At 33.1% G+C, this 19,059-nt stretch overlaps 1 protein-coding gene across 7 annotated transcripts in view; it reads right to left on the bottom strand.

Moving 5' to 3' along the window:
* The window catches only part of LOC143223041 (zinc finger protein castor homolog 1-like), a 143,926-nt gene extending 127,721 nt beyond the window's left edge, over positions 1-16,205 (bottom strand). For 2 of the 7 annotated variants that reach the window (XM_076450418.1, XM_076450416.1), the window contains exon 1: positions 16,033-16,205. The gene's annotated coding sequence lies outside the window, so the exon portion shown is untranslated. Of the gene's footprint in view, positions 1-14,522; positions 14,866-16,032 lie in introns of those variants that run through there. The other 5 variants (XM_076450414.1, XM_076450421.1, XR_013012631.1 and 2 more) reach the window with 4 other exon arrangements.
* Between the last annotated feature and the right edge of the window lie 2,854 nt (positions 16,206-19,059).

Genomic DNA, 19,059 nt, shown 5'->3' with positions numbered 1-19,059 from the left:
AAAAAAGATTACATCATACAAGCACATTTTCAGTCTGATACGAATACGAAAGTAGCAGCTTAAAACGTCGCCAGATAATTAAATATGTTTTCGGACGGTCGTGGTAAGGTGGTTATCATGTCGAACTGTTAAGTCGACGATTCATCATTTTCATGGCCCGGTGGTTAAGGCACACGACTCGTAATTCGAGGGTCGAGGGTTCGAATCTTCGTCACACCAAACATGCTCGCCCTTTCAGCCGTGGGGGCGTTAAAATGTGAGGGTGAATCTAACTCTTCGTTGGTGAAAGAGTAGCCCAAGAGTTGGCGGTAGGTGGTGATGACTAACTTTCCCTCCTCTACTGTTTCACTGCCAAATTAGAAACGACTAGCGTAGATAGCCCTCGTGTAGCTTTGCGCGAAATTCCAAAACAAACAAACAAAATCATCGTTTGTGTCCATTTGCTACAAATACACGCTCTTCACTTTGAAACCTTGTTGAACTATAAAGGTGACGATTAATTCCCACTATTCAGTTAGACAAGAGTAGCCTGACAGTTGGCGGATTTTGATGTTAAAGATCTGTTTTCCCTCTAGTTTACCAGTCCAAATGTAATGATGGATATGCAAAAATATGACACGTGTAGCTTTGCGCGAAAATTTAAAAAAAGCCTTACAATAATCTGCTTGTTTTTATGTTGGGAAAGTAAAAAACCAGAGAATAATTTTTTGGGATATCTTGATTTTATTATGATATGTGTGGTTGTATATTTATACAAATAAGCCTCCGATAAAACTCTATCTTGAATCGAGATTAATAATATTTTTATAAAATATAAAATTGAAAAAAGTCATTTTTGTATGACGCTGTGTAAAAAATAAATCCTGAACAAAAGTCACTTTTGTGTCGACTCAGCAGATAACCCGATGTGGCTTTGCTATAAAAAAAACACACACAGTTGTATTGAGTTTGATAGTTCTAAAGTTTGACGGTTTTTTTTCGAGTTGCATACTTGTTACAGTTTATTTAACAAACCGCGAGAGAACAGTATACGCCTAGAATCACACTCTGGACAACCATGTTATTAATGTTAAATAGAATAAATAATACAAAGTGCAGAAGTAAAGGTGATTGATTAAGTGTTAATTGTTTTTGTTTTTTTTCGGGCAGCCAGTTGCATCACCCACGATGGATGCACGTGGATTTTTGTTTAGAACCTCTATGAGGGTGAAACTTTGAATTAGCATTTTCGGCACGACAAGGGGACTGACGTATGTGTGTACGTAATCTTAACCAATGAAAAAGAACGTTTCTATCACTAAGAGATTGCCACTTGTATCTGACATATTTGATTACACAGTGAAACTGAAAAACGAAAGAGCTGCTATTACTTACCCATCTGCCTTTATGTTTGATTTTATGAGTTTTGTAAAACTGTTAGGGACAAAAACACGTTGAGTTATTTATCTCATTAATCGGTGCACACTCTGAGGAAAGCATTCATTAAAAAATGTTGCCCTATATATCTTATCTTGTGAGCGCTTGCAATGAAACTGTAATTCTTTACTCCTTTGTTATCATTCGTAGAAATTTACGAACAATAAGGACACGTTTGAAGAAATTAGAGAAGGAGATATGTGCCTTGATCAAAGTCTTACAAAGACTCTTTCCTTATTATGGTAGCAAACGGCATTTCGTTTTGGAGCACCTTGGTTAAAAATATGTAGAGAGTGCCATAAATAAAGTAGTGTTTTAAATCACGAACCCTCAGCCAAGTTGGAGCATTTCCAAAACCACTGATTTTTCAAGGAAACGTTTTTCATGTATTTCATTTTCTCAAGAAACTGCTGTTCACAACAACAAAGGTGACCACTACTACAGGATTAATTGAATATGAAACAACAATGCAAAGCATCTCAGCAATTTCAAGTTTTGTCAGTATAATAGTTCTATGTTTATAATTTGTTGTTAGTTAATAATCTGAAAATGCTGTAGTGAAGATAATGAGATGATAAGAGATAAGACACAATAAATACTCGGTCTAAACATGTTTTTGGGGCGTTTGTGTTTATGTTACAATCAGTTTTATCGTTCCCAATAAAATATTCAACTGAGAGTAACCGAAAAAAATCTTTATTTCAGTGAAACTTTAGGTAGAGTAGACATAGGAAAGTTTTATAGACTGCAACTGCTTGTTCACTGACAAAGGAGAAACGTTTCGACTTCTATACTAAGATCTTAAATCTGAACGATACCTCAGTATATCAAGTCCACTCTTGTTCATGTGTCTTTGTTATAATCTCTACTTAATGTCTTAAGGCAACATATATCTGACTTAACCCTTAAGGTAACCCTCTACCCGACTTGCCTTCATGATGGTCTTTCTTTCATTAATTTCTGATGACACAAGAGCTGTGAAACTTCTTGATCTGAATTACATTTTAACTTTTTTTTAGTGTTCTACACCACGCAGAAAAAAATAATCTTGTGTTGTGGCATACGTATGAATGTATGTAAGATAAAATTACGAAACCCATTTTGCCTCTGCTGAAGTAAGGTCTACCTTTTGAAAGCATTCGAGTTATAGAGTCGCGTGTTTATGTTTTTAATTGATTTTGTGAATATACCCGTATTCTAACATCATAAATGTATTTATACATACATGCACAGACACGTGTGTAAATATATATTCACTAATTTAACTCAAGTTCTAATCTATGTTGTTAGCATTACTTGAGAAAAATGGAGAGAGTAGTGAACGTGTATACAAATGAATTCGGTGTATTTAAAACATGGTCAGTAAAGCAAAAAAAAAAAAAAGATTCACCATCTGTTCGCTCACCCAGACAAGTGAATGCATGTATTCGCAGTCTCTCTTGTTAACCCTAAATTCCCTCTGAGATGAGATGATGTATCCGCTTTAATAACACGCAGATGCCCGGGAAGTAAAATAAATGTTGACGTAAATAACGTATTATGGACGCAGAAGCAGCGGTGTTGCACGTGTATTTTCCTCTTCGTACTACACAAAAAAGCCAAGGCCATAGACGCCGGTTAAAAGCTTGCCATTCAAAGCCCAGGGTAATATATATATGAGCTTACTTGAATAAAAATCACATAAAACATTCCGAACAGAAAAATTAAAAATGTCTTCATGGCGTCTATTTTCCAATCTGGACTACTTATAGAAGATGGTCTAAAACGGAACGGTGATGGATCCGCCTCATAATGTGGCCAAGAACGTGAGAAGGCTTAGGCTCATGATTTATAAAAAGGAATGGGGGTCCAAGGGGTGGTGAAACGAACATCTGGCTGCTTTCAAAAAGGAGATTAAAAAAATTCATAAACGTTTCTTTTTAAATTCAAGCGATTTGGTTGTAGTTCTGAGTAACGACTGCATTTGCTGTCTGTGTAACGATAAAGATGAAAATAATTGTCAAGTGGAAGCTTTCAACTTTCCCTTCAATACTGAGGTTTTCGAATAAAAGACAGCTGGATATTTTGAAATAATTAATCGTTGCTGTATTGACCAATTACAGTTTTAGTCTAATGCGATATAAAATATGAAAGCCTGTGTAGAGAAGAAGAAATGCTATTTCGATAACATCTGCTTGAAATACTTTTCCAGCAGAGAGATTATTATGAAATAACAAGCATTAACCCAAGTTACAATTTGAATGCCCTAAGTTGGTGACTCATTCCAAACCATTAAGTCAAATATTTTTAACTCTAGACTACAATTTATCTTTTATTACCCTTAATATCCATTATGAATTTCAAATCAGAACTGCCTAAAAGTAATATTTCGGGTTTATTTTTATTTATCATCATTAAGCCTAACTGAGCTTTGGTATTGAACGAAAGATCTTCTAGGTAGCGACTTAAGGCTGACAAAATATCGATCTGATGTGCTACGTAGTCTCGATATGAAATTGGTATCAACAAATTAAAAGCTATGTAAAAAAACGAAACACGTACAATATAACATGATATTTATCATGTATATTAAACATTAACGCCAATTTCTGTACGTTTTGTGTAAATACTTATATATATATATATATATAATACGTATAAATAAACATTACAGAAAGACGCAGAGATCCTAAGTTCTATTATTTTACAGACATTATAATAATACTAGTATACATATATATAATATTGACCTTCAGATGATTTATATATTTTCTTAATATAAGGTGTAAAAAATTATCCATAATGCGTAATTTTTATTTATGCAGTCATTTGAAAGTTTTGATAAAAGAGGACAATTATATTAATTATTTCATTTTTTTAACTAGGTATTTCTCTCCTGAATATTTCATAATTGTATTCATAGTATTAAAGAAAATCTAACGTTCAGAACATATCTGCTTTCAATGAAGAACATCCAAGGAATATTTTACTTGAATGTTCAGGAACTAACTGACCACATTTCGAGTAATCTTTTAAAGGACAGGATTTCTGTTAAAGAAAATGAGGCGTATGGATCCATATTAGGAAAATACATATAGAACAGAACCCATGAGACTGATGTTTGAGTGTTGCCTATTAGGAATATTATCACCGAGTGGACCATTTCTGTGGCAAGAGAACCTCTGACGACCTTTTTTTTCACTCCTTCTATTCTATAAACTCATATTTTCCCTTCAGTTTTGTGTGAAATTTTTAATGATATTTTACTTCATAAGTTTATGCGAAGATTGTTTTATTTAATGATAAAATGTCTTATCTTCGTTTATTGATTAACTTACGAAAAAAAACTACTTTTTTATTTAGTGAGAGAATATCAAGCTATTCGTTTTCGCGAGTAAGAATATGTCGAGCGATATTTCTGGCAAGTGTATGCTCAGTTTTAGAATGTTACCACCGTGCACTAATCAACTGAGTTAAGAGTTTTACCCCCAAACGATGCCAGTGAGGCTTTAGAATACTTTAACTTGAGGTGAACTAACTCTTGTATGGCATATTAGACCGATTTCAGTATCTCACGTGCTCCAAGAGAGTGCACTACCGTTTCTTTTTTTAACAGCGCAGAGTGTCGTGAATATGAAAAAGCCATATATGATGTTGGTAAGAGAATTATCCAGTGTTTAATAGATAGACAAAAGAAAGTATCCAGAGAGGATTATCGTTTAGAGGATTATCGCTTGGAAAACGCTTTACTTTCCTATACGATTACATACTAAGATTTTTTTAGTAATTACTTTTAAAATAAAACATTAGAATAAAGCTGAACTAGCCTTTTTCCCATTGTAGTTAACTACTGTATAAAAACCCAAAATCCTACACGATTATTTTTGTTTGTTTGTTTGTTAAAACGTTCAAAACACTGACCTCCACAAGAAATCGAACCTCATATTTTAACACTGTAAGTCTGTAAACTTACCGCTGATACATTGGGGAACTTCTATCGGAAAAGGAAACATTAATATAACTTATGAAACTGGTTAACCAAATTTGAAAGTTACGAAACATGAAACATTGTTTAGTAGTTAAAATTTAAAAAGACATATGTAATCCTAATCGGTAACAATTAGAAGGTAGTCAAAATTCGTACACTTTGAATCACTTGTATTAATAACTGCCAAAACCAAAATGAACACCCGCAGCTCTTTTGAAGTTTTGGATAGTGTCCTAACTTAAACGATTGTAGAAGTATACAAAAGAATTATATATATGTGTGTGCGTGTGTTTGCATAATCATACAATATATGTGCGTTACGTAAAATCCGTGTTGTGTGAGTTTTCTCTTAGTAAAAAAATATTCTGAAGAACCCATCATGGCTTTGTTAGTAAAATGTACGGCACGTTTATAAAGCGTTTTCATTGGTCGTTCAAAACTATAACATTGGATCAATGGTTCTTATTCATCTCAGGCATTTTTGTTAACTTTATATTCATTAAAGAAATCGTTTGAAGATAGAACCCAATAACAATTCTCATACACACTAGGCACTCATTTGTCGTTGTTAAAGAAACGCGATCAGAAGTTTAGACGTCAAATGGAAGACAGTATATTCTATTGATATTTACTATTAGCGTGGACTTGGAAACATAATACATCACAAGAACTGTGAAACATTATACAGTGTTCAGTAACATGTTGTTAATTACAGATCATATGACTGTATTTAGAATCTGTTCCTGCTGATATAGGCACGCTATTATACCTAAATTGTTGTGTGCATTTCTGATAGCTGTGTTTGTCTATTTATAGGTACAGCAAATAACATTGTATGCCTTTCTGCTTAATGAGGCCTTAACCAAATAACGTATTTAAGGTTTGTTTCCAAAAACTATAATGATATAATAATACTCAGTATGAAACTATATCTAAAAATTATGTAACAATACCAAATGTATACATAGTTATATATATATATATATGCCAGAAGAAAGTCAAGTCCCATCATTAGAACTATACTTCCCTTCAAGCATTTGATCTTCAAATACTAGCTACTTGTTACGTTTGTAAAAAATAATCCCGAAGAAAGTATTTGGTAAAATATTATATGTATATGTGTACAATTGTAATAACGATTTAAAGAATAACATTTCAGCAACTTTTAAGACAGTTCTGCTTAATATAAGCTGCTGACATACTTATGTAAAACACCCCAAACATGCTGGCCCTTTCAAGAGTGGGGTCACGTTATAAAGTGACGGTCAAATACGACTATTCGTTGGTAAAAGAGTAGCCCAAGAGTTGATGGTGGGTGGCGACGATTAGTTGCCTTCCCTCTAGTCTTACACTGCTAAATTAGAGACGGCTAGTGCAGATAGCCCTCGTGTAGTTTTGCGCGAAGTTCAAATCAAACGAACTTCTCTCACTGGCGAATGGGCCATCTTTGTTTCTGAACAGTGGGATTTGACTCTGATAAAGTCTTTCAAATAAAATAAAGCCTATTAACTAAACATTTTCGAAGTTAATTGAAACAACTTCTTTCAAACATATTATGTTTTGATTTATAACTGTCTGTCTGAAGGTTTTTGTCTTGGTGTATTACACATAATGTAAAATTAGATACTGTATGGCAACAATATTTTAAAAAATTGTTGACTAAAGGTGATAACATCTGACGAGGAATTACAGTTAAGAAAATTTAGTAGTTGTAATGTTTGGCGAAATGCAATAGTTGAAACATGTTCGTGGTTGTAACGTTTGGCGAGAAGTGAAAAATGAGAAATGTTGAGAAAAAGTGACAGTTGAAAAACATTAATTGTTGTAATGTTTGTCGAGAAGTTACAATTGAAAAATATTAATAATTGTAAATTGTGACAGAAAAAAGGCCTAATGTTTGGTTCAAAAGTAAAAACTGAGAGATGTAAATGATCATAACGGTTGACAAGAAATTGGTGATTGCGACAATTTAAAGGACGTTTTTCAAACTGGAGCTCATCAAACCTTAATGATTATAAAAATTTATTTTTCGACATCTGTCTGTTTCTTCGAGACCTAACACCATCCTCTTTAGTTTGTGTATGTATTCTTTAGCTTCAAAGGACGTGTCTTTGCAAAGCTCAGCTATCCGATCCGGACACAATATCGATTTCAAACTGCCATGCTGTAGTATTAAAAGCTCGGTTGCAGTGCTGGATTTGAACCGCCGTGTTGTATGCCTAGTATAGGGAAAAACTAAATTTGTCTACCTACACTACTCATAAAACAGTAAAGAATGACTTCCACTTGACCTGCATCTAACTGGTGAAAATGGAAACTTTGAAAAATGGAAGCAGATTTAGAAACCCTTCATATTTGAAAAAGATAAAACAAATTAAGACGAATTAAAAGATAATGTTGTCGAGTCTTTTTATCTACTACCACATGTTCTAATCTAATGTACGTAACATCAAGATTTGTTTAAAATCACATCTTTTATATAGTTGTAAATCAAGGAAACTGTTGCATACAAAGTTTCATGACAGTATCTTAAAAATCCAAGTTGTTTCAAACACAATATTATATGTTTTGGTTTTGTTTTGAGCCAATCAGAAATGTAGTTCAAAATCAGTTTTAAATTATTATTTTGTGAAGCACACATTACGTTTACTATGACTTAAAAGTAATTGCTCTTCAATTCATGCGACGTTGATTCAAGGAATCCTTCTAATTATGGGAATATTATTATAATTGTAATAAAATAAGTTCATATATATATTTATACGTGTTAAATATAGTATCTTTCTTTATATGTGTGTGCAATAATTTTTTTTCTTGCAAGTAGGTATTTTGTGATAAACCATAGTGTAGAAGTATGCTTCTAGCAATAATTTACTAGAAATTCTGCTAATTTACGTTGTTAATATCTCGTTTCCTAGATTATATTTTGATACTCTATCAGCAATTTATAGCCATGACGTAAATTATAGGCACTGGATCATCAATCACGTGCATGATATATAGATATTTGTTCAAATAAATATACAAAAACACGAACATACACAAACATGTGTAACGATAATAAATGATGATGTGTGATGTCTTGATCGTGAGTGACGAACCGAGGGTCAGTAGTAGTTTGAAACATGGTTTTCTTTATCACGTAGACAAACTTTTGTCGTGTGAAGTCACACTACATCTTTAGATAGGCAGAACTTTAGAGCTGAGAGACAAGCACGGTCATAAATTGTAAAACGTTAAGGAAACCGGAAGAGAGTGAGAGAGTTGTACTGGTTTGTATAGATTTTTATTTGGCACTTAACCAGCGCTTTCACATCAACACTTCTTGTGTGTCGGGAGCTTAATCTATGTTACACTTTACACATAACTTTGCAGGGAACATTGCGAGATCGTTCCATGTGAAAACATTATTTATATAAATAAAACAATTCTACTGTAGTTTACACCAAGTCTATTAATTTAGATACATGGCACTTCCTCGTCAGTGGAAAACACTTTCGTTGTTGTGTATGACGATGTAATGCTTATCTCAATCTGAGAAACTTCATCAGGTATACACACGCATGCGTACGTATGAAAGGTAGAAGTTCATTTCGAAAAAGTAAAATGCAATTAAAAACAAAAGCCCACGATAAATTATTGCGACATGTTTGATCGTTAACTCTCAACGTCCAGAACATAAAAACAGTTGTAAGAAAGCTAATGAGATCCAGGATGACTAAGCCAATAAACATCACTTTTAGAAAAGTGTTAATTGACTTTTATTTTCCAAATGCCAATGAAGTTTGCCGTTGCTATGGGGTTTTGAATGCCAAGTTTTTCGAGGAGAATTTATTCATTATTTCCTAAAGTCTGTTTTAAGTAACTTGATTCAGTTGTATTATTTTGATTTTATTTCTTGTGTATGTTAGTAACAGGAGCTTCTTTCCATCTACTAGTTACAGTCGGATGTTTTGGATGTGTCATGTTGAACACTTACTTGTGTTTGGTTCGAACTTTTAAAAGGCTGTGTTTTAAGTTACAACTTCAATTGAATAGAGTTAGATACTATAGACAGTGTTATGTGAGGATTTCTCATAACCATAACCTTGTAAGGTGAATATTAATACTAATTTAGTACAGCTGTTATCTGCATATCCTGAAAACAACCCTGTTTTAAAGCAATGAAGTCTCTCCTAGTGGCTTTCAAACCATATAGTTAAAAATAAATCTCTATTAGCAAGTGAAATTCACAATAAGATTTTACTATAGAACAGTTTTGACTTAAAAATTAAAACCAATAAGGACAAAGACAAATAATAAATCATTCTAATTTTCTAGTGCTCATTTTATACATACTTCTGGACTAATGAGGAATTTATGGTTCACCTATAACTATATAATTAAGTAAAATTTTTTTAAAGATCTATTTAGAAAATATAAAACTTTGAAAATGTGCACACCAAATTACATGAGACTTGTAAGTAAATAAAATTCGGAAAATGTAAATTTAAGTTAAAAGCATAGAATTCGTAAATGGTAGTTCCGATATTCATAGCAAACACAATGTATTTCGCCAATAAAGCCTGAAAACATAAGATAATTTCCGCACGCTTAAATCTGATTAATATACTTATTTGGCATTTTCAATATGAACAATGCCTCACGTGGTACGAGGGTTAAGGTTCCAGTGTATTTATTCTTAACTTTGATTTCTTGCCGATAGAGGGCTACTAATTAGTAGCACCTTTTACCCATATGGATACCTTCAAACAAATAGCTTGTTTGTTTGACATTAAGCACAGAGCTACATAATGGGCATTCTGTGTTCTGCCCACCACAGATATCGATACCCGGTTTCTAGCGGTATAAGTCCAGAGACATGCCGCTGTGTTACTGGGGGGCGGACGGACTGTCAGAGATATAAGCCTACAAACCTGATTCCACAGAGAACATTCAGTGGTATATCGTGACTCGAACGTCGAACATTTCGATTCATACCATTCAGCAGATCGCACCATTTTCAGTTTATACATATCATACGTATACATGCATTATATACACACATACACATATAATACAAAACGGGTTGACTTACACACAGTCGGTTTGGTCTCAAGTTCATTAAAATAAAATAAGAAAAAACATTTTATGGACTTCATATCCTAATTAAAACATTCTTAATCCTGACTGAAGACTTAGTATTCGGAAAGTCCTTCATGAAATAACATCATGTATCAAATCCTGACAATAACTGTACCAAGTATAAACATATGCTACGTTATTTGTGAATAGATATCACGGAAAGCTTCTAGACCAATAGGAATTCTTACAGTTAATCATATCAAATAAATTTGTATTATTCGCATGGTCAACTATAAAATATTTTCAGTTACTGGTATTTAAAAGATTTGTTCGTGGTTCGTAAAATTCTAAGAGAACCATTTGAAGCAGTAAATGTAACTTATCTTAAAATCAAATGATAAAAAATAGTTAAGTTACTTTTATTAAAACAATATCAATCTAAAGTCATTTTCGGGTATTAAACATTATTCTAGTAATTTTTCGACACAAGTTACTCAGTCAGTAAATACAATCAAGTAACGTAAACCAAATATTATTAGAATAAATATTCAAAAAATTATCTTTAAATATCCACAGTCATTCCTCTTTTAGAAGTTAAATCGAAGTTTAAAGCATGATTGGCCGTGCGCGTGAAAAACTCCAGCGACTGACAAGGCTCTGTGGACTCAGCAGATAGCCTGATGTGACTTTGCTATAAGAAAAAACACACACAAGATTCTGAAGGACATTGTTAAACATTTTTTTATTTTATGTCATGAGACTTTAAGAGATATTTCATGCTAAAAATATAGACATAAAAATAATAATGGAGAAAATTTACGCACAGACAAATTAAGCAACCGAAAAGCAAACGAAATATAAAAACTGACAAATACAGACTGAAGGAATAGCTAGAGAAAAGTAAAACGAAGTAAAACTTGTAATAGGTGAAGGCAGAAAGCGGTCGTTACGAATAAATCAAATTATAAAATCAAATAAAAATATAGACAAATGAAAAGCTAAACAAGTGGAAAATATACATTGAAAAAGAAAGATGTAGAGAGACAAATAAAGATAAAAACAAAATAACAAATAAATACGGAACAAAAATAACAACATTACACGATGTTATTTTTAAAGCTGGATTTCACTTCTTTGCCGGCCTGGCCCAGCATGGCTAGGTGGGTTAAGGTGTTCGACTCGTAATCTGAGGGTGGCGGGTTTGAAACCCCGTTGCACCAAACATGCTCACCCTTTCAGCCGTGGGGGCGTTGTGATGTGACGGTCAATCCGTCACAAAAAGATACTATTCGGTGGTAAAATAATAGCCCAAGAATTGGCGGTGGGAGCTAATGACTAGCAGCCTTCCCTCTAGTCTTACACTGCAAAATTAGGGATGGTGAGCGCAGATAGCCCTCGTGTAGGTCTGCGCGAAACTTAAAAAAACAACAAACTTCTTAATTATTTCTATGTCGTTGTTTAACTGCTTTTGTTTTATTTATACGTCTGTAATTTTATTTCTATAACTTACAGTATTTCACACTCGTTATTCAATGTTCCAAAAACATTACTTTCACGCAGCTATTACTGTTTATACTGTTCGTAAAATAAAATAACTATTTCTGTTGACATAGTGTTAAACAACTTTTAATATGACTGAGGTTTAATTGTTTTGGAAACTTGAAATAAACAAAATAAACTGTTACTCATATCCCACTGATAAAAGCAGCATGATTATAATACCAGTACATTTGCAGACAAAAAATATCATAAAAATAAACAAAGCTTCCTTCCCTTGCGTTTACAATAGTCCGCTAGTGTTTTGGTGATAACATCCATAAAACATTTAATGTTGAATGTGAGGGTAACAAGATAATTGAAGTTATATGTTCTGTACTCTCAATTTTCAATTATATGGGTACATGTATGGCTGTATTATCGTAAATTTTATAGTCCCAGATTGAATATGTTTCGTAACATTTTTGGTGTTATTGCACTTATTCAATTTCTCACTGTATGCACAGTGGTTACTTAGTGTGATGTACTGCGTTATAGAAATGTTTATATTGCATCATCAACAAGGGGTGAGCCATGAATTACGCCAGGCCAGCCATGTTTATCAACTCCAGCAAATAATTCAGTAACACATTCTTCAGTTGATTCATTTAAGATTATTTTATATGTGGCAAAAACAATTAGAGTTTAGAATTTACAATAACCAATGTTATGAAAACTAAGTAGCGGCCTCTATATTTACTTTCAACAACAGTTTTAAACGAGTTAGAGGACTGTTAACCCAATCCTATACTTTGTATTTTTATAAAGTATATAAAAATCATGCTTATTTATACGTTCTATGCAGATATATTTAATATTATAAGATGAATTATAGTAACCTGTGAAGAAAAGGACCGAAAATGAAAATCTAGTGATATATATATATATAGACGTATAGTTGTTTGATTTATAGGTCTAATTTCGTTAATTGGGTGCTCGGTAGATTTTTTGTTTTTATTTTGTTTGCAGTTAAACACGAAGCTACACAATAGGCTATACATGCTTTGCTTACCACAGGTATCGAAATCCGGTTTTTAGAGTTGTAAGTCTGCAGACATACCGCTGTGCCGCTGAGACGCATTATGGGTAGAATAAATACTCTTTGAATAAATTTCACACCTCCAATCGTAATAAGATATAAATTAATAGAAAAGTATAAAATTTATGGAAAACAAAACCGTGAAATCGAATCTACGGATTTACAGCACTAAAATCATAGGTTCGATTACCCTCGGTGGACTCAGTAGATAGCCCGATGTGGCTTTGCTATAAGAACACGCACGCGCGTGAAATTGGCAACGTATTTGATGAAACTATATAAACCTTGCCGTGGTTTTGTTTTTTCAGAAAGAATATAATGAAAATAGAATAAAATATTATTTCTATTATGATATTAATCTGCCGTTCTCTTACGGTCTCTCTCTCGCTTGTCTGTGTGCTATTAAGTGATGTGTTTTATATGTGTTATCAGTTAAATAATTTTACTCAATTGTAGTACATTAAACTTACTTTCGACTGTTCTGGAATATCATTATACAGGACATGAGATTACAAAAAAAGACTAACCTTGAAAGTTAAAAAATATAATTAACTTAAGAATGAAAAGTATTTCAAATGCCTACTTTTTTCAAATCATCTCTTTTGTTTAAATTACAAATTTATCGTGACGCCAAACAACACACCTTAAACATATTTCAGATTTATAAAATCTTGGAGCATTAGAATGATCATAGAATCAAAAAGGGTACCGAACAACAGTTGTAGTCTTTCATTTTCCCGCCATGTTGTATTAGTAGAAGAGGTTTGGGAATCAAAGTACTTGTAATAAACAAATATGTTAAGGACATAAGAGTTATTAAGAATGTCTACAGGCCTATATATACCCACATTATGATCCTTTCAAATATTTCATTATATATGCTTGGAGGCAAATCTTCGTGTGTGTGAGCTCTAAATTAAACTATATATTTTTATAAGGGAGAAATAAAATAACGTAAAAATATACTGGAAATGTGTTTAGGGTTTTAAAATATCAAAAATTTATTTCATACTAATTTACATACGTATCTGAAAGTCCTTTAGAAATGCCAGAAACAACAGACCGTTTCTTGCAATAGTTCATTTAAATTACATTCAAGTATGTAATTTAAATAATCAAAAGTAGTATAGTGCATTATTATTAAAAAATTTTATTACTTCGTTTAACTAATGTGTAGTTCTGTAGAAACGCTTGCTACTACTAGTAATTCGTGTGTTTTATATTTCTAATTCTAATCTAAGCAATCTAATTTACATTAAACGATGTACCTACAACATTCCTATCTCGCATGACTTACTGTAGTTCATCTTTTAACATTTTTAATTACACGTTATTAAGAAGCTCATCTGAGAATTCATATCTTTTATATCTTTTTCTGTCAGGCCACCCATTAAAACTTTTTTAAACCAGAACATTTCATGTGAACGTTGATATGATTCAGTGCATACACGTAGTATTCTGAGCTCACTAGGTCGTAAGAAAGAATGAATGGATACCTACCGTTTACAGCTACCACCCTCGTTTCAGGTCCAATCTACACTTTTAGCACTCAAATCAACACTTCTGTTACTAAAGCTCTCGGTTTTAAGCTACTAGATTCAGCGAAGTACCACCACACACGAGTGCGCGACCGACAGCTTACGTTACAAATGTGTGACGCGAAGAAAGAACCCTGTGGTACACCCTATCAGCCGTCCGCCCCAGAGACGTAACTAGGTATGGGTCGACACAACCAATCGGGCAAGAACTCGCCCTGTGAAAACCACAACAGCAACTACTTTTCTGTTACACATTCCACATGGTTAGGGGCATTTTTTTTTACCTTTTTATTATACAAATACATTCAGGTTTAAGAAATTTACTTTTAGCTATTGCAAACGATAATATCTCGAAGGACACATAATTCGTGGTGCTACTTCGTTGCGTGTGCTCATAATTCAAACAATTCTGTTTCGGTTCTATTGTTACAATTCCGACTTTACTTCAACAAAATATTATCAAAATACCGATCGTTAGAAAAAACTGTAAAGTTAGTAAGTTTCCATTCCCAAAATATACTTTTCATCATTTTAAGAGAATATTGTAATTTATATTTTACACATATTTAAGACGGACGAGAGAGCGTGCTCAAACAGTGAATTCAGAGTTCGCGACCATTTCTCACAAAAAATACAACAAAAAACATAGGACTCCGGGTGCGTTATAAGAGTGACGATCAAATCTTACATGGTCACACAAGAGTAGTCTAAGGTTTGGTGATGAGTAATGTTGACTAACTACCACTTTAAAATTATGGACGGCTGTGCGCGAGTGGCCCTTGTGCAGCTTTTCGGGAAATTATGACACAAACAAAGACATTTACATAGTAAATAACTGGTAGATAGATAGATATGTTATATAATATAAAATAACGTAGATATACACAAAATGAAATAATAAGTCAGAAAACGATTTACTTGAATCTAATACGACACTATATTGATGATTTTGAATATAGTAAGTGGTACTAAATGATGTCATATAATCGGTGTTTATTTTGAGTACAAATACGTACCATATCACTGTTGATGATTTTTGAGTATATTAAGTATTAAATGATATCATACAACTGGTTTTTATTTGGAGTGTAATATGGCATCATATAAGCGCTGCTTATTTCCCATAATTTACTCGGAAGTAATCTCAGAAAGAATTTCAAACACAAATAAAAACTTAACTAGTTCTTAACCTGTGTAATCTACAGGGTGTTCGGAAAGTCACTGTGCACTTGTATATTTATTAACAGATATGTTTCAATATAGAATACAGGAGATAAATATGAATGACAATTATAAACAATGTTGAAAGTGGCCCCCGTTGGCATCAATACAGGCCTGTATCCTTCTTATTTTGTTTCTAAACATCGCTATCAGTTGCTGGCTTGAAATAGACTGAATGGATGCTGTTATCGCTGCTTTCAAAACTGCACAGCGACTTTCCGAACACCCTGTAGTTTCATGATTATACTTACCCACAAAAACACACATTGAAGCTTTATTAACACACTGCTTTAAGTACGTTTTTATTCCTCCCTAGTTGACTTCATCCTGACTACTGAAAACACTCACGAAGAAACAAAACATCCTGTAATAAACAATGGCTTCAACTTGTATGTGGTTTCTGTTTCAATAATATATCTCAGCTCAAAGGCTAAAGGTAAACAAGAGATTACTTTAGAATAATGTGATATATATATACTAGCAAGACAGTCGATGTACACACGTACAAATAAGTCTGGATAAACTGAATTATTTCATTGTAAAGTTATTATTTGTATAAATATATTATCTATCAATCTACATATCTTTATTTTCAATATTTAACAATGTAGAAGGAAGCCACTCAGTTATTTCTATACAATCATTTTCAGTGACTCTAAACATTGGTGATAAACTGATCGTTGTAACTCATGAGTCGTGGTAATAAGCAAATTAAAGATATATTACAGTAACAACGACATGAAATCTGAAAGCTTGTTCCCCTGAACACCTTTTGCACACAGTAGGCTAAGCAATCAGGTGACCATCATATGTATATCCATCTCTAATTTTAAACTATAGATCGGAAAGTGGTAAAAATTTGTGAGCATTGGTCGACTGAAGCGATTACCGCAATCATCGGCTGTCACTACTACAACGCACCTAGAGCTGAAAGTGTGGAGTGTGTTTGATAACACCATGTTTCGAACCCTAAACCCTCGGAACTCGAGACCGATATGTTGAGCACTTGTTCTTGTTTGGGTTATGATCTAGAAGAACAATACTGGTCACAACTCAGTCCAAATAAGAACTACATTTATCTTGGGTTTCATGTAACTTCAGGAAAACGATAATTATTGTCAAAGTAAAAATAGCTTTACATTCGATATTTAAACATTATTTCCCTACATATATCGGCCCTCTCGTGGCTAAGCACTGAGTCTGAAAGTTTACTGGCTTAATATTAGGTTTCCATTGACGCGGTAGACAGAGCACAGATGGACCATTATGTAGTTTTGCGCTTAACAACAAACAAACAATACGTAGGTGGAAATTCTATATTAATATCTTTATCACTGATGCTCTCTTTGTCAGTTTATCTCTTTCTGTTACAAAGAACTTCTAATTAAAAGAAGCTAGATACGCATATTAGACCGAAAGTATAACTTAGTAAGTAATGTAGTCGATGATCTAAGTAAGTAATGTAGTCGATGATCTAAGTAAGTAATGTAGTCGATGATCTAAGTAGGTAATGTAGTCGATGATCTAAGTAAGTAATGTAGTCGATGATCTAAGTAAGTAATGTAGTCGATGATCTAAGTAGGTAATGTAGTCGATGATCTAAGTAAGTAATGTAGTCGATGACTGCTTTTTATATTTATCTCTAATTTTCTTTTTCTGTGCTTCTCCCTTTCTTATTTTCTTCTGTCTTTCTCTATGTTGTGTTCTATCCTCCATTTTTCTGCTTTTTTTTTCTCTTGTTCATTTCTTTGTATTTCTGTCTGACTTATCTATATATATATATTCCAAACTTTATGGCCTTATCTGAATTATTGAAAAAACTAAATGTTTATAATTATGTTCCTATATTCAAGGCATCATGTTAAAGTAAGTTAAAGATATAAAAGACTTTCGTAGTTGCATGTACCATACATATAAAAAACAACACTATCAGATCTCCGGGAGAACAGGCTAAGTCTGAAATATTATGGACACATTACGAGTTGGTCGTTTTAGTAACTTCCTCAACTGTCGACATTGCCTGGTGTACGCGTAGCACTAATCACCAATAGGTTGGTATAATATCTGTCAGTCATAACTTATTATCAATACAAGGCCATTTCAAGCTTTTTTTTATCTCTTCCGTTATTTCCGTCCTTCTGGTGAATTCTTGTTGCTTGGTAACATTTTCTTCACTGAGAATAACACAAGTCATGATTGTAATGAACTTGTTTTTCAATTCATATCCAAATAGAAAGAAAATTATTTATGGTACAAAATGTAAAAAAATACTGAATCACAGTATATATCTACTGCGCTCATTTTTAATACTTAAATAACAATTATCATTATAAACTAAAGGTAATTAGTGAAAGTCACTTTTATCATTGAAACTAGGACTTCATTATCTTTACTTGTTAAGTTATGATTATAATATTGAGAATTGAAGTAACAAGTGGGACTTGCTCAACAGTCTGAAGGACTAATACTTCTCATCTAATAACACAAAAGTTAAAGTAACAAGTGGGACTTGCTCAACAGTCTGAAGGACTAATACTTCTCATCTAATAACACAAAAGTTGAAGTAACAAGTGGGACTTGTTCAACAGTCTGAAGGACTAATACTTCTTATCTAACAACACAAAAGTTGAAGTAACAAGTGGGACTTGTTCAACAGTCTGAAGGACTAATACTTCTCATCTAATAACACAAAAGTTGAAGTAACAAGTGGGACTTGTTCAACAGTCTGAAGGACTAATACTTCTCATCTAACAACACAAAGTTGAAGTAACAAGTGGGACTTGTTCAACAGTCTGAAGGACTAATACTTCTCATCTAACAACACAAAAGTTGAAGTAACAAGTGGGACTTGTTCAACAGTCTGAAGGACTAATACTTCTCATCTAACAACACAAAAGTTGAAGTAACAAGTGGGACTTGTTCAACAGTCTGAAGGACTAATACTTCTCATCTAACAACACAAAAGTTGAAGTAACAAGTGGGACGTGTTTAACAGTCTGAAGGACTAATACTTCTCATCTAACAATACAAAAGTTGAAGTAACAAGTGGGACTTGTTCAACAGTCTGAAGGACTAATACTTCTCATCTAACAACACAAAAGTTGAAGTAACAAGTGGGACTTGTTCAACAGTCTGAAGGACTAATACTTCTCATCTAACAACACAAAAGTTGAAGTAACAAGTGGGACTTGTTCAACAGTCTGAAGGACTAATACTTCTCATCTAACAACACAAAGTTGAAGTAACAAGTGGGACTTGTTCAACAGTCTGAAGGACTA

The sequence above is a fragment of the Tachypleus tridentatus genome, chromosome 8 (genome assembly GCF_004210375.1).
Source record: "Tachypleus tridentatus isolate NWPU-2018 chromosome 8, ASM421037v1, whole genome shotgun sequence".
Taxonomy (NCBI): domain Eukaryota; kingdom Metazoa; phylum Arthropoda; class Merostomata; order Xiphosura; family Limulidae; genus Tachypleus; species Tachypleus tridentatus.
The sequence above is the reverse complement of the archived record's forward strand: the minus strand, read 5'-3'. Positions and strand labels throughout refer to the sequence as shown.